This window comes from Malus domestica, chromosome 09, assembly GCF_042453785.1.
Source record: "Malus domestica chromosome 09, GDT2T_hap1".
In the NCBI taxonomy this organism is placed as follows: Eukaryota; Viridiplantae; Streptophyta; class Magnoliopsida; order Rosales; family Rosaceae; genus Malus; species Malus domestica.
Window position 1 is genome coordinate 30784453 of NC_091669.1, and position 20440 is coordinate 30804892.

At 39.4% G+C, this 20440-nt stretch overlaps 2 long non-coding RNA genes across 2 annotated transcripts; one reads left to right on the forward strand and one right to left on the reverse strand.

Annotated features, from left to right (window-relative positions):
• Positions 1 to 4218: 4218 nt before the first annotated feature.
• LOC139188296 (uncharacterized) lies at positions 4219 to 4782 on the reverse strand. The gene is made up of 2 exons (XR_011571660.1): positions 4728 to 4782; positions 4219 to 4552 (listed from the first exon to the last, which is right to left on the reverse strand). It is a non-coding gene; the product is annotated as an uncharacterized lncRNA (long non-coding RNA).
• A 13568-nt stretch (positions 4783 to 18350) lies between these two features.
• On the forward strand, positions 18351 to 19749 carry LOC139188155 (uncharacterized). The gene is made up of 2 exons (XR_011571375.1): positions 18351 to 19448; positions 19592 to 19749. It is a non-coding gene; the product is annotated as an uncharacterized lncRNA (long non-coding RNA).
• Positions 19750 to 20440: the final 691 nt, after the last annotated feature.

Consider the following 20440-nt stretch of genomic DNA (forward strand, 5'->3'; position numbering starts at 1 on the left):
ATTTGTTTCGTAATTATATGTAGTAAATAATATAAGGAAAACTAATGAAAATGCCTTGAAAACTTTGAGTTTTAACGATAAGGACAAAATAAAGGGTAAAGTGAATAGTACTAGGATTGACTTTTTAGTGTAAAAATATGATTTTTCGTTAAAGTGAACAGTATAATGAGCTTTTCGTTAAAGTTCCCAATAATATAATGTATAAAGTATATTTACAAGTTTTTATCAATAATAGCCAAAATTTATAGCTCAAGTTCATAAATGTCACTTTTTATAAAATCTTTCAAAAATAACAGAAAGTCCACTTAAATAAACTTAAATACCCTCAAAATTAAAACCAAATAAACATAAGGATGTGGTTGATAGTGTAATGGAAAAAATTCTCAGATGCGGCCTCTTCAGAACTACGTAGATTTTCGAAATGATGTGGGAGAATTTATTACTGCTCGAACTCAGAAGGTGGAGGGTGTGACTTCGCCACTGCTCGCAGAGGTGCTTACTGCACGTACAGCGGCGAAATTGGCCAAGGAACTGGGAGTGATCGTAGATAATAATAGGGTGGCTATCGATTAGCACAGCTTGGATTGCTTTTGGAGGCAGAACGAACATGGTTTGAAGAACCACCCGATATAATTTGTGACATTCTTTTTTAGGATAGAATTCATATTTAATTTTGGTCCGGGACGCTCTTTTTTCTTTCGTCCAGCTTTTTATCAAGGCCCATGTAATTGCACCCTATCCTCATGTTTAAGTACGTATTCCTATTATCTATGAACGAATATGGTACTTTACCTCAACAAAAAGTCAATGAAATGGAGATCAATGAGAATTTGCAGACGCTTGTCTATGACTGATCAGTTGCCTAGCTATATTGGAAAACACAAATAATTCAACAAAAAAAGATCATCTAGTAGGCTTTGATATGTGAGTTGTTCATAAAAAAACATTAAAAAAAAATCATCTAGTCACTTGCATTATATTATCAAATAGGCAATTTTTCCCTTCTGAATGTAATTTGCTGCTTATATGGATGGATGACCATCGATTCTATATTCGGACAAGTCAGTTATATTCAAGAATTTTACAGGAGTTTTCATCTGCTTTATGAACTCTTTTGCAATTATATTCTTCTTGGAGTAAGAAGAGTTCCAAGTTTGGAACGGTTGAGTTGCTTCCATACAACTCCCACACAAATTCCATTGACCCCCCATGTTCAATGAATTACAAATTAATCAGAAACTAACTTGCACAAGTTTGATATTACCAACTCCCGGCATTGCACTTTGAACAACAATGTATAGGAGATCTATTCAAGTTGTTTGTACCATACTTGACCAATCCCGAAACTACCGAGCACCGGCCAACGCTATACTGTCAAGGACCCAGAAGAGTTCCCCTCCGACCAGGAGGCCAATCACTACTCGACACGTGTCAAGATTAGAAGCCAATCAGAACGCAGCACGTGTCGACATCAAGAACCAATCATAACATGACACATGTCAATGTGACAAAGCTACAAGTTTTTCTATAAATAGGGGTCATTCCCCCACAATATTGCCTAATGCCATTTGTGTTAAATCATTCACAAGAACTCACTAAATTGAGAGCTTGATCATTTGTACTTGTGTAAGCCCTTCACTACTAATAAGAACTCCTCTACTCCGTGGACGTAGCCAATCTGGGTGAACCACGTACATCCTGTGTTTGCTTCTCTGTCTCTATTCATTTACGTACTTATCCTCACTAGTGACCGAAGCAACCAAGCGAAGGTCACAAAACCTGACACTTTCTGTTGTACCAAAGTCTTCGCTGATTTTGTGCATCAACATTTGGCGCCGTCTGTGGGAAACGACACTTATTCCTACTCTCTTCAGCTGTGTCAAGCTGGTTTCTATCATTCGTACACTTTCTTTTGATCAGGCATTCCTCTCCAGCATGGGAAGCGAAGGAAGCCACAGCACACAGAATGACACCCCCCTTGCACATAGTGCGAAACAACGAAAGAAGGAAGGAAAACGAGTTCTTCTTCAAGCTAAAGTCGATGAGTTGGAAGCTCAGAACAACAAAATAGCAATGAGGAATGAGGTCCTCCAGGAGCAATATGAGAAGCTCTTCGAGACACTTCACGAAGCTAGGCAAGCTCAGACACGCGAGCTTGTTGCCCCCGTGGAAGTCAACCATCAACTGGGTGCCCTCCAACATGGAGGGTCACATGCATTCGACATAGATATCCCTGATAGGGAACAAATTACCCCTCGATTTGATAATCAACATGAGGCTTCTCTTAACCCAGTTGCTTCGACCCGAACCATGAGAAGCGGAGGGAGACACCTCTTTGCTGAAGGGGCAGAAGGATCGAAAGCCGTCTTTCGCGATTGTCGGGATTTCCTGAAGCAACGTCGAGAGAATTCCATCCATATAAGCTCAAAGATCAATGACCCAAGGATTTCTGAGAGACTCGGTCCCCTGCCACGGCCCGAGCCGGCCACCAACTTGGGGAAGGTGCAACAAGTCCTAGAGAGACATGAGGGTACAGGGGACTCAGAGGTGTTCCGACAGACATACCCTGGAAGCCAGTACAGCGAGTCCAGGGAAAAATCACATGCCCTTGATCAAACCTTCCTAATTCCAAGAGGAGATGGAGATTTACGAAAGAAAGCTCCAGTGGCACATAACTCCGCTCAGGACCCCCTTGTCCTACAACTTCTTGAGGAAGTAAACAAGTTGAAGGCTGAACGTCAGGCTGAAATACCTGACTGGAACCAACCCAGGCCTGGCCCTCTTACAAGGAGGATCCTCAACACCCCCCTTCAAGCAAAGACAAAGCAGAAGCTTGGCTTGCAACTTTATACTGGAAAAGAGGACCCGATTGAGCACCTTAACCTCTTTGAGTCCACCATGGCATACCGGATGCACACCGACGAAGAGCGATGTCTTCTCTTCCCCTCCACCCTCTCTGGCGGAGCTCTAAATTGGTATTGTCGTCTTACACCTGAGACGGTAGACTCATTTGAGGAATTGAGGAAACTATTTGTTTCCCAACACATTTTCCAAACCGATCGCTTGCACTCTGCAGATGACCTGTACACTATCCGCCAGAGGCCAGACGAGTCATTACGTATGTATGCTGGCCGCTTCAGCCATGAATACTCCCGGTGTGCCGAGGCAGACGACAAGACTGCCCTCAAAGCCTTCACGGCAAGCCTACGTGATTGTTTCTTTAAATACATGATCAATGCCAATACTTGGAAGACTTACTCTGAGGTGATGGCGCAGGCTTATAACCATGCCTCCGCCGAGGTAAAGACATATCAGGAGAAACCCCATCACCCAACGCCATGGAGGAAGAACTAGCAATAGCTAAAGTTTGACGGTTGGGAAGATCATCCAATGTTTCTCTAGTACAGGACTCTGACAAAGACCCTGAAGACTCCGACATTGCAGACTCAGACTTAGAGCTAAAGCTAGAAGAGCCCTCATCACTAGAACTTCCAGGCTCTGACATCTACAATAAGAAGAAACAAATTCTATCACTACATGCATGATCAAAACATAAGGAAGTTCCTATATTACCCACATGAAGATGGTGCAAAGCGATGCCGGAACCCTTCTCAATCAGAAAGCAATCCGTCTTCCACAGTCACTACAAAACAAGCAAATGAAGACCGTGTCAAGCGCCAAAAAAAAAAAAAAAAAAAAAAAAAAAAAAAAAAAAAAACAGCTTCATCCAAAAAGCTTCACCCAAAAAGCTTCACCTCCAAAACTTCACCCAAAAAGCTTCATCTAAAAAGCTTCACCCAAACAGCTTCACCTAAAAAAGCTTCACCTACAAAGCTTCACCTAAAAAGCTTCACCCACAAAGCTTCACCCAAAAAACTTCACCCGAAAAGCTTCACTTAAAAAAGCTTCACCTACAAAGCTTCACCTAAAAAAGCTTCACCTAGAAAGCTTCACCTACATAGCTTCACCCAGAAAGCTTCACCATCAAAGCTTCACCTAGAAAGCTTCAACACCAAAGCTTCACCTACAAAGCTTCAACACAAAACCTTGCTCCAAATAAACAAATTTTGTTCACAAAGCCCAAGATGCCCTTGAACTTGTACAAAAACACAGGTCAACACAAACATTTGTTTTGTTCTACACCCACAACATCCCTGTCATAACCAAACAAGCAATTATGTATATGTTTCCAAACATATTATAATAGATCCAACAACAAGCCAAAGTCCCAAGTTTCATAATGGACAAAAGTACAAGCAATTCATCAATAATGAAGGTGCTACAAAACTTGGAATCTGCCCCAAAATAGAAATCCAACTCAAGAGACTTTTTCTCTCTCTCCCTCTTCCGCCTCCTTTCATCTATCAAATTTCTGCAACCTCTGCTCTTCTCCAATGGAGCTGAATTTTGGACACCCTATAGTTTTTGAGCATATGAACAACTTTCAAGAAGGAACCATTTCTGTTTGAGCGACGGAAATTAAAGTGTTGAAGCTCCAAACATGACAGTCGGATTCTTGCAGATTTCGAAGCTGCTATGATGTTTCGAAGATCTGGAAATATTTAACCATTAGTTCATTCTGAATTTTTGATATGTTATGAAAGAGACGATGAGGCACAACTTCAATGAAGAAAGCATGCTGATCTGAACAATAGAAAATGGAGTTTCGAAGCTCACAACAAATCTGACGGGTTGACAGAAAAATAATAACCAGTCATTCATCATACCTGAATTTCTTGAGTTATATAGCTCCGAGGGATCTCAAATTTGGATATGTTGTAGGTCACAAGCTGAGAAACAACTTCAATGAAGAAAGCATGCTGATCTGAGCAAGAGAAAATAGAGTTTCAAAGCTCACAACAAATCTGACGGGTTGACAGACAAATGATAAACAGTCACTCATCATACCTGGATTTCTGGAGTTATACTGCTCCAAGGGACCTCAAATTTGGATATGTTGTAGTTCACAAGTTAAGGAACAACTTCGATGAAGAAAGTATGTTGATCTGAACAAGAGAAAATGGAGTTTCGAAGCTCACAACAAGTCTGACAGGTTGACAGAAAAATGATGAACAGTCACTCATCATACCTGAATTTCTGGATTTGTACTGCTCCGATGGATCTCAAATTTGGATATGTTGTAGCTGACAAGGTGAGGAACAACTTCGATGAAGAAAGTATGTTGAGATGAACAAGAAAAAATGGAGTTTAGAAGCTCACAACAAGTCTGACGGGTTAACAGAAAATTGATGAACAGTTACTCATCATACCTGAATTTCTGGAGTTGTACTACTCCGATGGATCTCAAATTTGGAGATGTTGTAGTTCACAAGATAAGGAACAACTTTCATGAAGACGACTTTGTGATCTGAGTTATAGATAATGGTGTTATCTTGCATCCACTCAGGCTGATTAGTGGAAACGAAAAGCAATTCCACCAAAGAAAAGATGAAAAAGAGAGAAAAGCTACTAATTGCACTTGATCTTGTCTAGTCAATAGCATGCAGCATCAAACACACAAAAGTTGGAAATATTTTTAGATAAGGCATATGCGAATGTGTGACATCGAAACAAGGATTCGTTACTTTGACAAATTAGTAACAAGCGAGACACCTCATTCGGCAACTCTCTTCGCCTGAAGACTTGGGGGACTCCCACCATATGCTACTGCACCTTAATACTCGGCAGTCTCACAACCACTCAGTGACTTGGATTTTTCAAGTCTCCAACCGAGAAGTTTTCCTCACTCGGGAAATTAAGGGAACACTACCTCAAACTACATGCTTCACTCACAAAGCTTCAACAATACAGGTTTCAACAAAAGCAAAAATTCAAAGAACTTTATGAAGAAGGCTTTGGTGTATTTAACACAATATATTGAAATGAAGCAAAGCTTATTTATTAATATTTTTGATAAGCCACAAATATGTACATATACATGAGTCAAAATAAACAAACAAAAGGGAGCCTTCACAAAGGTTGCTTAGGGGAAGTCTCAGCAGTCGGTAGAGCCCCAGAAAGAGAAAGCACCGGAGGGTGGTTATCCGGAGCCTCAGTACTTGACAAAACCCCAGAAGGATGAGGCATTGGAGGTTCATCATTTGAAGCTTCATTACCAGGTACAGCCCCAGAGGACGAAGGCAATAAATGCCTTTGGAACAAACCCACAAACCGCTGATGATCAAGTAAAACCTTACCATCAGTTTCCTTCATCTGGTCAAGCTTCCTCTTCATGTTTGTAGCATAGTCATGGGCGAGCCGGTGCAACTGCTTATTCTCATGCTTGAGCCCTCTAATCTCCTGTTTGAGACTCATCACTTCAGCAGCCAATGATTCAACTTGGCGGGTTCTAGCAAATAGGCGTTGGGCCATATTAGACACAGAACCTGCACACTGAACACTAAGAGCCAGAGAGTCCTTAACAGCCAACTCATCAGACCGTTTGGAAAGTAGTCTGTTATCTTTGGGAGTGAGAAGGTTCCTGGCCACCACTGCAGCGGTCATATCATTCTTCATCACAGAATCCCCAACGGTAAGAGGACCAGTAGGGGATATGAAGGATGGGCGCCATATGTTGTCTGGAGAAGGCGTGGCTGTCTCTTCTCCAAGGTTCAGGTCAAAACGACGGTCGGAGGGTCCAGACATTTTCAAATGTGTTGAAGAAGGAAGAGGTCAGACAAATCAAGATCTTAGAAGTGCAAGAAATGAGTTTCTACTGGTAGAGATTCAGGTGTGCTGTGGAACTTAATGCCAGCCTCTATAAAAATCTGCACTCGACGGAGCTTCAGAAATCGAAGAGGCGTTTGCTTTCTCAAAAGCTGGGCTGCTCAGAGACCACGAGGGCCGATCTCAGAAATCGAAGAGCGTTTGCTTTCTCAAAAGCTGGGCTGCTCAGAGACCACGAGGGCCGATCTCAGAAATCGAAGAGGCGTTTGCTTTCTCAAAAGCTGGGCTGCTCAGAGACCACGAGGGCCGATCTCAGAAATCGAAGAAGCACCTGCTTTTTCAGCCTCGTCAGCACCTGTCACATGCACAATCAGCTTTGCGAAAATTACGGGCAATCTGTTGAAGATTTCTGGTGAAGTAAAAAGCACGTGAATCTTACTGTTCAATCACCGCTCTCCAAATGCACCATCAACTCCTCGGGTACCACATATAACTTTGTCAAAGATCTCTGACAAAGTTTAGGCACGAGAATTTCGAAGTTCCAGCTACCCTACTATTACCCATAAGGGTAAAGGAACAGCACCACTGCTTGACAACTGGAAAGTCCCTATGTGTGTCGACCTCCTTGTTTTGCGGCAAGACAGGTTGGCAAGAACGTCCAACCTTTACTCACATTCGAGAAAAGACTCCCAACATAATTACTTTCTCAAAAACCGGAGTAGCACCGCTTTCCGAATCTCGAGAGTCAGATCCTCGACGGGATTGCTTGTTCGAAAACCGAAGAGGCACAACTCTCAGAACTTCGAGAGCCAGATTTCCTTAGATAAAGCTTGTCTGTAATCTTCACACGTAACATCAGCTTTCCAGATACCACATACCACTTTTTCAAAGTGCTCTGACAAAATTAAAACACGTGAAGCTGGCAGCTCCCACTACATTGCTGTGACCAAGAAGGGTAAAGGAATAGCATTACTACTTGTTATTGGGAAATCCCTATATACATTGACCTCCCTCCTCAACGGACAGGCAAACCTGCAAAAATGCTCAACCCTTTCTCGCATTCGAAAAGGCACCCTCAACATAACCTCTCGAAATACTCAGCTTTATTTCCCCCCGATAATACCTCAGCAAATAAGCCACACCAAGAACAAGAGTATCTCATATCATCAGGGTCGAAAGCAAGAGTATCCCATATCATGCTTTCTCCCTATCTTTGTCTTTGTCCTTGTCCACACCTGCAGGACAAGGAGAAAGAGAGCAGTCAGTCGGAACCTGAAATCAAACCTCCAATTTGGAACTGACTGCCTGGAGCCTTTGCCTGGTTGCTTACTTAGCATTGCTCTCGAGTACTCATCCTCAACTGCTGTCAAGGTCACGAATTCCACCGGCAAATACCTCATGACAGTTGATCAGATATTGGCTCTTTACACTGAAGCTGCCAAGCGTGGATGAGTCACTATGAAGGAATGTTCTGAAGGACCATTAAAATGCAAAGGTTGCACACCACTTCTGCCCTGCAAAAGATTGAAGCAGAAGGTTCAACGGTGAGCTGAAACTGATCACTACAGCACGACACCTTTCCATACCACATTCATTATTCCGTCAACAGCAAAAGTATCCCATATCATCAAGGTCGAACGTACTCTAGATTTGATGGACTTGTTTTGACCCTCAAATTTTTTAGTCGGCCTTATACTCTGAAGGGCACCAGAAAACCCTCCAGCACAGTTCAAGAATAAGCCTGTGGAAAGTTACTTCTTCAAAAGCAAAAGTATCTCATATCATCTCTTATCCATTTGCTTCTCCTTATCCTGGCAATTGAATGAGAGACAAGGAGAAGGAGAACAATCAACCGGAAGCCGAAGTCAAACCTCTGATCCTGGGTTGCTTACTTGGAAGTTTGACTGCTTACCTTGTCTGTCACCTCTTTCGGCAGATCTCCTAGCTCGGCAACTTGGGGGACTCCTACTATAGGGTTTGTATCACACTTGACTAAGCCCGAAACTACAACTAAGCTTTAAGTGAAATTGATACATTACCTTGTGCGTCAACATCAGCTAAGTACACCATTCCCGGATGGAGGAAAGGTACTTCCAGAGAAGGGCAGATGAAGATCAGACCACACTTCGGTACTTAGAAGTTTCGTGATTACTCAAGGGATTGGATCTTGCAAGTCCCCAACCGAGGAGTTTCCCTCACTCGGGAACTTAGGGGAGCACTGTTTGTACCATACTTGACCAATCCCGAAACTACCGAGCACCGGCCAACGCTATACTGTCAAGGACCCAGAAGAGTTCCCCTCCGACCAGGAGGCCAATCACTACTCGACACGTGTCAAGATTAGAAGCCAATCAGAGCGCAGCACGTGTCGACATCAAGAACCAATCATAACATGACACATGTCAATGTGACAAAGCTACAAGTTTTTCTATAAATAGGGGTCATTCCCCCACAATATTGCCTAATGCCATTTGTGTTAAATCATTCACAAGAACTCACTAAATTGAGAGCTTGATCATTTGTACTTGTGTAAGCCCTTCACTACTAATAAGAACTCCTCTACTCCGTGGACGTAGCCAATCTGGGTGAACCACGTACATCCTGTGTTTGCTTCTCTGTCTCTATTCATTTACGTACTTATCCTCACTAGTGACCGAAGCAACCAAGCGAAGGTCACAAAACCTGACACTTTCTGTTGTACCAAAGTCTTCGCTGATTTTGTGCATCAACACAAGTGTTTTAGCTTTTTTGTGTAAATGGGTTTTGGATTTTGAGGGTATTTAGGTTTATTCATGTGAGTTTTATGCTATATTTGAAAATTTTTATAAAAAATGACATTTATGAAATTGAGTATTAAATTTTGACTATTAATAATAAATACTCTATATTTACAGTAGCAGGCGCCTTCATGTGGGGATCCCCATTTGCAAGGATCACATTGTGCTCGCATACTTCCACCGTGAAATGTGGTCCAGTAAATTAAACCATCCTTTTTTAAGGTCCTCATTGAATGATGATCCTTACAAAAGAATGGCTATAATCTTACAAGTGACCTGCAACTGCAAGTGGAGAGAGGGGCAGGGAGGTTGTGAACTGTAGTAGGGTTTTTGCTGCTAAGTTGGGTTGTCACTGCAATAATAAGGAACATAAAGAAATCAAATGTTTACATAACGAATCATTTCACAATGTCATTACACATTATTATTTGTCCACATGTCATAATTTTATTGACGGTTATAAGTGACATGTAAGAATTGATGGTAAAAAAACCAATTTGCTCTTGAATTTGACAGAATAGTGGACGAAATCTAACGACAGGGGATTAACTGATATATTTCAAATAGTTCATAGGATTAATTTATCAAAAAAATATTTTAGAGAGTTAATTTCAACTGAAGTAATAGTTTAAGAAGTCAAACGACAATTTACCTTCAAGGCACTACTGTATGACTTTTACAGAGCCTTCCATGAAGCCACATCTTTTTTGTTTTTTTTTTTTTTTCTCTTTTTCTTAAGTTTGATTTACTTTTCGTCCTCCCTTACAAAGGGGCGATCTCTTCTCAATTATTTGACATGTATTGTTTCTTTTTTATACATGGGATTGATGGATTCGAACTTGACACCTCTTATTATGTTGGAAAGAGAAATACCGTTGGACATATTATATTGTTAGACTTGTAAATCATAACCGCAATAATGTACATGATTCAATCTAATTGATGGGAATTATGTACAGTTTGACAACTTAACATGTTAAAATCTTTGTTAAGAAAAAAGGTCAACTACAATTTACACTCTCCAGATTTGAGGTACTCAAAAAACATAAAAAATTAAAATTAAAAAAGTGACACAAAGTTTTAATTTTCTTACATTACACTACGATATTTTGAAATGATATCAATTAATATGCCATATGTTTGTTTGAAAGTCTAAGCCTCTGTTAAATAGATGACAAGCCATATGAAAGACCCATTTTGGGAGTGGCATATAAGCAATACGCATTGTTTGGATCAAATTATGTGATTGATTATCGTTTTGGATACAAATAATTAATTTAAAAGAACCGAAGCTCATAATTAGGTTTTTTTTTTTGTGTGAATGTGGTACAAATATAGCTTATACTAGAAAAAATGCCTGCACGATGTTGCGGGGCTTGAATGCATCATCTTCAACTGCATTGCACAATTAATAGGACAAAACGAAACGTTTTGGTTCCCTAATATATAGAAGAAACAGAAGTAACATATAGTTCACAGACATGTTGGCCTTGTAGCCAAGGTGACAAAATATATATCTTATAGGTTAGGTACATGTGTGAGTAGTTGACTAAAAACATAAAAGACTGTTTTGTTCTCATTCTAGCATCTAAGTTTCCAAGCATAAACGTGTGCAAAGAACATGCAGGTGTTGAAGCAAAAATGTTGATAGCCAAAAACATGTAGAACGGCTTGCAGCAGTCGATTACGGAGATTGCATTGTTCACTTTTTTTTAGAGTGGTCATCTTCCGTACTATAGCAAAAAAATATAAAGTATAGTTTAAGAAATGCTATTATATTGTTTGTTATATAGGTGTGTGCGTGAAAAATAAATTGCAAGTTACCTATCTTTGGGTTTTTTTCTTTGAGATTTTGTTCTGAGTGCGGCTAATGGCACTTTGTCGGCTGGTTCAATTTTGGGGACAACCAGATTGTGGAATTCTCTAGCAATTCTGGCAGAATTGGTTGTCTCTGTTTGGTTGCTGCGAGGTTTTTTGCTGTGAGTCAAAATACAAATTATACGCAAAAGTTATTAAAGAAGGGTTGTCAATTTACTTGTGTTTGTATTTGGAGAGTTGCGGAATCTCCGGATTGAAAACACAAACAGTTGATCCTGTTCTTCCGAGAACAGGTTTTCCTATAAATAAAACATAAAGATCAACAAATTGAAACTTTAAATAGTTAGATAAAATATGGTAGGACATCTTAGATCACCAGGGCCGGCCCTGAGGCTAGCCGAGGTAGGCGGCCGCCTAGGGCCCCCAAGTTCGGGGGGGCCCCAAATTTTTTTATACATCGTGTATATAAAATATAAATAAAGAAAACGCAAGAAGCATCACAATTAGTTTCTTGGTGCAGTGGAAATGGTTTCACTTTGTTTTTATTAGGGTGGGCAGTTCGAAACACCTTGTAGGCATTAGTTTTTGCTTTTTTCAAATCTATGAAATTAAAGATTAAAAATAAAGATAAATTGATCTTTAAAAATTTTAAAATTACAAGAATCAAAGGGAGTTAAAATAATTCAACAAATATTAATTTTGAATGATTTTAAAATTTTCAACTTTAGAAAAAAAAAAAGGGTAAAGTACAAAAAACTACCTCAACTATTGATGTCACGACACTTTCATACCTCATCTTTTAAAATTGACAATGTCATACCTCATCTTTAGAATTTGGTCCAATGTTATACATTCCGTTACTTGGCCGTTTATTTTTCAGTTAAATGTTGACGTGGCTTGATCCAGATCCCACTTTCTATTAAAAAATTAAAAAATTATTATTAAAAACTAAAAAAAATCATTTAATAATTTCTAAATATTAAAATAATAAAAAAAAGTTAAAAAAAAACTTATTTTCTTTCCCTCCCCCCTGTTTCTCTCTCTTCTCTCCCATCTTCTTCTTCTTCCCCCCTGTTTCTCTCTCTTCTCTCCCATCTTCTTCTTCTTCCTCCTTTTGCAGATTTGGGCTTTTTTTCTTGAGAACTTTAACGAAAAGCTCCCGGTACTGTTCACTTTAACGAAAAACCACATTTTTACACTAAAAAGTCAATCCTGGTACTATTCACTTTACCCTTTATTTTCTTCTTCTCTCCTCCTCCTCCCCCCTCCTCCCCACCCTCCTCCTCCTCCCCCCTCCTCCCCACCCTCCTCCTCCTTCTTCTTCTTCTTTCCTTGCAGATTTGGTTTATTTTTTTTCTTTTTTTTTCTTCTTCCTCCTTTTTTTCTGGGTTGCAGGAAAGGGACTGGAAGGAAGAATAAGACTTCTTCTTCTTCTTTCTTCGTTGCAGAACGGTTTCGTTTTTCTTTCTTTTTTTGTTTTTTTTTCTCTTCTTCTTCCACCTCCTTTTTTTTCTGGGTTGCAGGAAGGGGTCTAGGAGGGAGAAGAAGATGAAGATGGGGGATCTTCTTCTTCTTCTTTCTTCGTTGCAAATTCGGTTTCGGTTTTTTTTTTTTTTTTTTCTTCTTCTTCCTCCTTTTTTTCTGGGTTGCAGGAGGGGTGCTGGAAGGGATCTTCTTCTTTCTTCATTGCAGATTCGGTTTCGGTTTTTTTTTTCTTCTTCTTCTTCTTCCTCAGTTTTTTCTGGGTTGCAGGAAGAGGACTGGAAGGGAGAAGAAGATGAAGATGGGGGATCTTCTTCTTCTTCTTTCATCGTTGCAGATTCGGTTTCAGTATTTTTTGTTTTTTTGTTTTTTTCTTCTTCCTCATTTTTTTCTGGGTTGCATGAAGGGAACTGGAAGGGAGAAGAAGATGAAGATGGGGAGAAGAGAGAGAAGGGGGGAGGGAACGAACATAAGGAGGAAGAGAGAAGAAGAAAAAAAAAGCCCAAATCTGCAAAAGAAGGAGGAAGAAGAAGAAGATGGGAGAGAAGAGAGAGAAACAGGGGGGAAAAGGAAGCAGGAAGAAGAAGATGGGAGAGAAGAGAGAGAAACCGGGGGGGGGGAAGGGAAAGAAAATAAGTTTTTTTTAACTTTTTTTATTATTTTAATATTTAGAAATTATTAAATGATTTTTTTTAGTTTTTAATAATAATTTTTTAATTTTTTAATAGAAAGTGGGATCTGGATCAAGCCACGTCAGCATTTAACTGAAAAATAAACGGCCAAGTAACGGAAGGTATAACATTGGACCAAATTCTAAAGATGTATGACATTGTCAATTTTAAAAGATGAGGTATGAAAGTGTCGTGATACCAATAGTTAAAGTAGTTTTTTGTACTTTACCCAAAAAAAAATAACAAAACCTCATGTTAGTGAGTGGTTTATGTTTAAATTCTTATTTATTTTCAAAAATATTTTAAATAAAAATTGTATAAATAGAAAAAACTTGAGTTTCTTAAATAAAAAACATACAAAGGCCAATTGTCACACGCCTATGTGTGTGACAAGAGGCTAGTGAAATTAATGGCCTCAATCTGTCCAACTGCATTTTTTTTTCTTTTGCTTTTGAAAATAACCTTAAAAATAACAAAAACCAGAATAATCATAAATTTGTAATCATTTTTTTCTTTCGACTTCCCAGTCTTTCTATTTCTATTGAATGTTTAAGCAACTATCACTTGGTCCTGAAGATTGTAATTTGAGGTAACCATAACTTTGAATTTAAATTTTCTTTTTCAATAATTTATTGTTAAACTAGGTTATTCAAATATTTGATTCGCTAGTGCGTGTTGATTTTAGAAAGAACACAAGAGAACCACTTAGAGTTGTTGAATTATTATATTCGTCAATCAAGTTTTATTATTTTTTTCTCTCTTGATCATCAAGTTTTATTGCTCTTCACTCTCAATCTTGACTGCAAACACTTAGTGCATTTGCATCTAAAGACATGTGACATCTATATTAAGTAATGTTAGTACATCTTTTTTCTTTTGATATTAATTTTTAATGATATTCAATGAAGAAATAGACTTTTTATGTAATTAGCGAATTCTTTTTACTACATACCAATATACAAAGAGTAGGAGGTCCGAGAACTTTAGGGCCCCACTTTGAAGACTCGCCTAGGGCCCTAAATTCTCAGGGCCGGCCCTGTAGATCACCTATTCAAATCCTACCCACCTCAGCTAAGATGTATACAGGGCGTGCAGTCGATGCTAATGCTGAATAAAAAACAATTGACCAATTGCTACTGCTTGATCCTGCATTACACAAGGTTAGTTTGTCATCACCAACCTATTCACCAAAACCACCTCTTTTTAAAAATAGAATTTTAATGTTGCATCTAACTTGACAATATCTTGCTTTGTTTCTCTATTTGCTGATACTCCATGTTTGCAAAATGGTGATTAATATCTTTAATGAGTTGAAAACCCTATGTTTCCGTAACAAAATGCAAGTTTCGTATGCCCAACAACTATTGTTGGATTCGATTTGACTAGGGGTTGGTGGTACAAATCATGCCCGTCCTGCCATAAAGTTGTCAAAAACAACTTTGGATCGTTTGAGTGCAATGAACATGGTTTCATAAACAAATTACCCGAACCATGATAATATGCTTTTACGCCTATTTTATATCTAATGGTTATATTAAGTTGCTCAGTCCTTTTTTATTATCTTGCAATTATGACAAATAAGAGTCATCTCCCCAATCATTATGTTGTTACTACTATTTCACCCTTGGAGGTATATTATTAGCATCATTGTAAATGTCCCCGCTATAATGTGTTATCAGCATGCTTCTACAGCTGTGCTTAGGATTCTGACGAGGAAGTTTTTCTGCATCAAGCCAGTTCATCCATATCATCACGCAATCAGGTTCTTCCAAAACAACGGTTTTTATCTTGATATTTTTGTAGCCCTGATAGCATGAACATTCACCATAATGCATAACCCAACTTTACATTTTTTTGAATTTTAGATTCTACATAAATTGTGTATGCATTGTATTCATAATTGTTTAAATATGTGAATTTGATATTTGCCATGATTTGCATCAAATATATGTACATGCATTAAACTATTGAATTGAATTGAATTGAATTGAGTTGAAAAGAAGAAAAAAACTGAAATTGAAAACCCTAGGGGTTATTCGAACCTGTGACCTCTGACACCACTGGGCTCACACGAGCCTACCTTAGGCTGCGAAGCACCAGAGCAAAACCTTTGCTCTATCTGAGAAGATGCCTTTTGGCATTGAACCCTAGCACTCAGCGTCACCCGCAGTCGGCCACGGCCTCACTGTCGTCGTTCCTGGGAAATCACGACTTGCAGTCATGTTTGGGACCTTACCATCATCGGAGACGATGAAATTTTCTCAAAAATCCGATGAATATCGCAGAAATTCTTTGATGGATTCTTCAAATTCTCGGATTTCCCCGACATCGAAACCTAGGTTTCCGTCCACGATTTAGGTTCCCAGTTGAACCCACAAGCTTCGCCGTGCCGTGACCCTCGAGGAAAGTCGCTTGAAATGACGCCCGTATTTCTCCCAGTTTAGTTCCGACACCCAGCGCCTCTGGGGTGTCTCAAATACCTTTAACCCGAGCCCAAGTGGGCCTCGGATCTTTGGCTCGCATCAACGCTCGTTAGGCTTGTTGCTGCCAATTGTTGTCCCAGTCCAGATCTAACCACCCATTGGATTTCTGTTGGACCTAGCCCAATGCCGGCACACGGTATCCCCCGGTGTCGTGTCACACTTGGTCAAGCCCCCGTTTGGGCCATCTATTTGGGCTCGGCTTCCTTTGCAATCGGTTTTGTTGCTATTGGGCATGCAACCCACTAGCTTTTTAGGCCCGATCCACCTGAGCCTATCCCAGCCCATTCTTGGGCATAGGCCGCACAGTTTCTGTTTACTCAGCCCACTCGTGGGCTTTGGTCCAATTTTTTGGCCCCGAGTTTAATTGCCTAATTATTTTAGGCCCAATATGTTTTATATTTTTTCACCCACACTTTAATTTTGGCCTGAAGTTCTATTTGCATATTTTCTTGTTGCATATTTGTGTGTGTATATTTGCGTATATTTGCGTTTGTCTACAAGAACATATGAACCTGAAGTTCATAATTATTTTGAAACCTAAAGTTTCTAGAAACATGCCTTGTTTGAAAACCTGAAGTTTTCATTAAAAACATCACCCATGAAAACCTGAAGCTTTTTCATGCGAATTTTAACCAGTACATGTCTATTAGAACCTGAATGTTCTACTCCTATGTGAATGGATTGATATTTTTTTCTCCATTGCACTAATCACATCTTGTCTTTTATTTTGTGATAGGAACATGTCAAATTTGAACAAACTCGACTTCACCGCTTTGGAGGTCTCTGGAAAGAACTACCTCAAATGGGTCTAAGATGTGAAGCTCCACCTCACTGCAAAAAAAATTACATCCCACTATTGAAGATGAGATGGACAACCTGTTGGCGAAGATGAGAAAGCTACTGCTATGATCTTCATTCGAAGACATATTCATGACGCACTGCAAACTATATATCTTGTCGAGGAGGATCCATGAGCATTATGGGTCACTTTAGCTAATCGTTTTGATCACTAAAAGGATATCTTCTTACCTGAAACAAGACATGACTATCAGCATTTGCGCTTCCAAGACTTTAAGTCTGTGAATGAATATAATTATGAAGTTTGTCGAATCCAATCACTTCTCAAGTTTTGTGACGAAACTTTGATCAAAGAGGATCTCCTGGAGCACACATATTCAACCTTCTTTGCTACTAATATTGTTATGCAGCAACAATATAGAGCTCAGAAGCTCACTAAGTTCTCGGATTTTATCTCTATTTTACTTATTGCTGAAAAGCAAAATCAGTTGTTGATCAAGAATTATCAAGCTCAACCTACTGGGGCGACTGATGTGTCTGAAGCACACTATAACACGAACCAATGCCCAAAACACCAAAAGAGGCATGGTAGGGGTGGCCAGAAGCCACCTAGTCAAGGTCAACGGAGCCAAGGCCCATCTAAGGGAGGAAACAAATCCCCGAAGCGCCCAAACCTCGCTCCTTAGGCCCCAAACTTCAAGAATAAGGGCAAAGCACCTGAAACCATGGATGCAGACTATGGTTGTGGTTCAAATGACCATTGGTCCCATTTTTGCCGAGCTCCCTAAAAGGTTGTAGCTAAATATCATTCTCGTTGTAAGAAATTTGAATCAAACTTTGTGCAAGTGGACTAAACGGAAAGTACTAAGATGGAGGTTTCTGACTTTCAAGAGGCTATCAGACCTATGGAAGATTAGAATCTTAGACATAAACTATTTTTTTTGGTTGAAAATAAGACCATGGGGCCAAATTCCATAGTAGTGGCCGAACCCCCTTTTGTTTTTTGGTTAATTTTGAAATTTTCCCTTATGTTTGGATTATTTGTTGGTGATTTGTTTTTTGATGTTAAGTTTCTAATTCAATTCCATCCTTGAATACTTAAAATTATTTTGAATGGATATTTGTTTTTTTGAACTTTTATGCATGTGATCGATTCCAATTAATTTTTCATTCTAGGTATGACTAGTGGGGAAGTTAGTTGTCTGGCAGATAGTGCAAACATGTTCTATGAGATAGTTGTTGGATAATGGCCAAAATAGTGGCCCCAAAAGCATATAATAAAAAATGAAAGACATAATGATGTGGGAACATCATTATGAGAAGACATAATGATGTGGGAACATCATTATGAGAAGACCAATGATGATGTTTGTTGAAAAGAAAAAGAAATGTCATGATGATGTTTGTAAAGGAATGATTATTCCTTTACTTTGGATTTTTTATTGGATGCTTTTGTATGGATAAATGTTACATCCGAATGTGGGAGATGGGGGGGAGTGGCATCAGATGAGAGCCATACCAGGGAGAGTGTTCGGCTCTCCCATTTGAAACAGTGCTGCTCCTTCCCATTTGTTTGTAATCCCCTTTTGTTAGTGATCACTCAATCAAAGATATTTGTGCTACATTTTGTAGCTTTTGGGAGAGAAGGAATTTTGATATGTGTTTCTTCTTCTCCATTTGTTTCTTAGTTTGAGTGAGAGCTATTGATTGTATGTGGGATTTGGGTTTGAGAGTTAAAACTCTATTTGTAATCTCCTTTTGATATTAGTGGAATTTCCTCGCCGTCTCGGAACTGGACGTAGGCTTACGCCGAACCAGTATAAATCCTTGTGTTTTGGATTATTTGTCTTGTCATATTTTGCCGTTGTAACTTATTGGTTTCATATTTGACGCTTCCGCACAACAAGTGGTATCAGAGCTCCGGGTTTCGACTTGGAGGCTTTGTACTAGTATGTCTATGAAATCTTCGAATGACGGTGAAATATGTTTTTTTGGAAAAATTCGACTGGAGGAATGACTTTGGCATTTGGTCAATTGGAGATGCAAAGTTTGGCTGCAAAATGCGTGGCGTTGAAGAAGGATAGTAGGGGACTATGCTGCAGTCACTGAGCTCGCAGATTGGAGAATGGTTTCGGAAACAACGTGTCTGCTGCAATGTTGCCGTCGATGTTGTTGAAGTGTTGGTGTTCGACAGCTGCAGGTGTAGTGTACTGCTTTTGGTGGGTTCTCCGTTGGTCATCGCTGCACCGGAAGTGTTTGTGGGCTGTTGTCGACGAGTTGAGTGGGAAGGAGAAAAGGTAGAAGCAGTTGAAAATTGATAAGAAAATGTTGGTTCTTTTTCTTTCAGCATTTGTTTTGGCAGAAGGACATCATGATGACAAATGATGTTGTTGGTTGGAAGAAAAGGGAAAAAGGCTAAGGCTAAGTTTTCTTTTCTTTGGCATTTTTTTAAATGGTAGAGAAGTTTTTCTTCACTCCCACTAGTTACCTTTGGAGCAAGTTGATGGAAACATTGGAGGAGTTTGTGAGGGCCAATTTGTTAAGTTCTGCAAGTTTGGATAGTGAGACACCACACTATTTTGGATACACCACTTGCACTGCAGAACATTTGTGTGGGACCCTCTTGTAGAAGGCAAGTTATGCTTTCTAACTTTGTTTGGTTTATGTACATTTGGTTGGATTTGTTTGCCACTGCTATTTGGTTTGTTGGTCTCCATCATCTGCAATTAGCTTTTTTGAAGACTCCAGTTGAGGTATGGTTTTGGATCTCCTACTGATTATTTGAATTTGAAATTTTGGTTGTCTTGTTGGTGCTCATGTGATGATGGTAAACTTGAGTGAAGGGCATATTTTTTGTATGTGGTATGTGAGACCTTGTTGCCAAATTTGTAATCAGTTTTGACTTGGAGAATGTGCCATGCTATGTGAATGAGTCTATTGGTGCAGTTTCAGACCATGGTGTTTATGAGCAGGTGGAGTTCGTTGTATGTCCAACTTTGGTATGGTGTGCTTGATCTTTTGTCGGTGATATTGAAGAATTTCAGTTCTTCGTTTGAATCACTTTTGTTTTGATCAAGGCACTTATGGTTTGCAAATTTGGAGAAGATGGTAGAGAAATGCTCTACTTTTGTTGGCTTTGGTAAAATTTGAGTCGAGGTGGAGATCATTATGAGTACCGAAAGTTTGGAGAATTTGATTTAGTTCCCGTTGTCTTTAGTTTGTACTTTGGGTGCTTATGGTGATTGTTGATTCGATTCTCTGTGATGTTTTCGGAATTTGGCCAAGGTGGAAATTGTTGGATAATGGCCAAATTAGTGGCCCGAAAAGCATATAATAAAAAATGAAAGACATAATGATGTGGGAACATCATTATGAGAAGACCAATGATGATGTTTGTTGAAAAGAAAAAGAAATGTCATGATGATGTTTGTAAAGGAATGATTATTCCTTTACTTTGGATTTTTTATTGGATGCTTTTGTATGGATAAATGTTGCATCCGAATGTGGGAGATGGGGGGAGTGGCATCAGATGAGAGCCATACCAGGGAGAGTGTTCGGCTCTCCCATTTGAAACAGTGATGCTCCTTCCCATTTGTTTGTAATCCCCTTTTGTTAGTGATCACTCAATCAAAGATATTTGTGTTACATTTTGTGGCTTTTGGGAGAGAAGGAATTTTGATATGTGTTTCTTCTTCTCCATTTGTTTCTTAGTTTGAGTGAGAGCTATTGATTGTATGTGGGATTT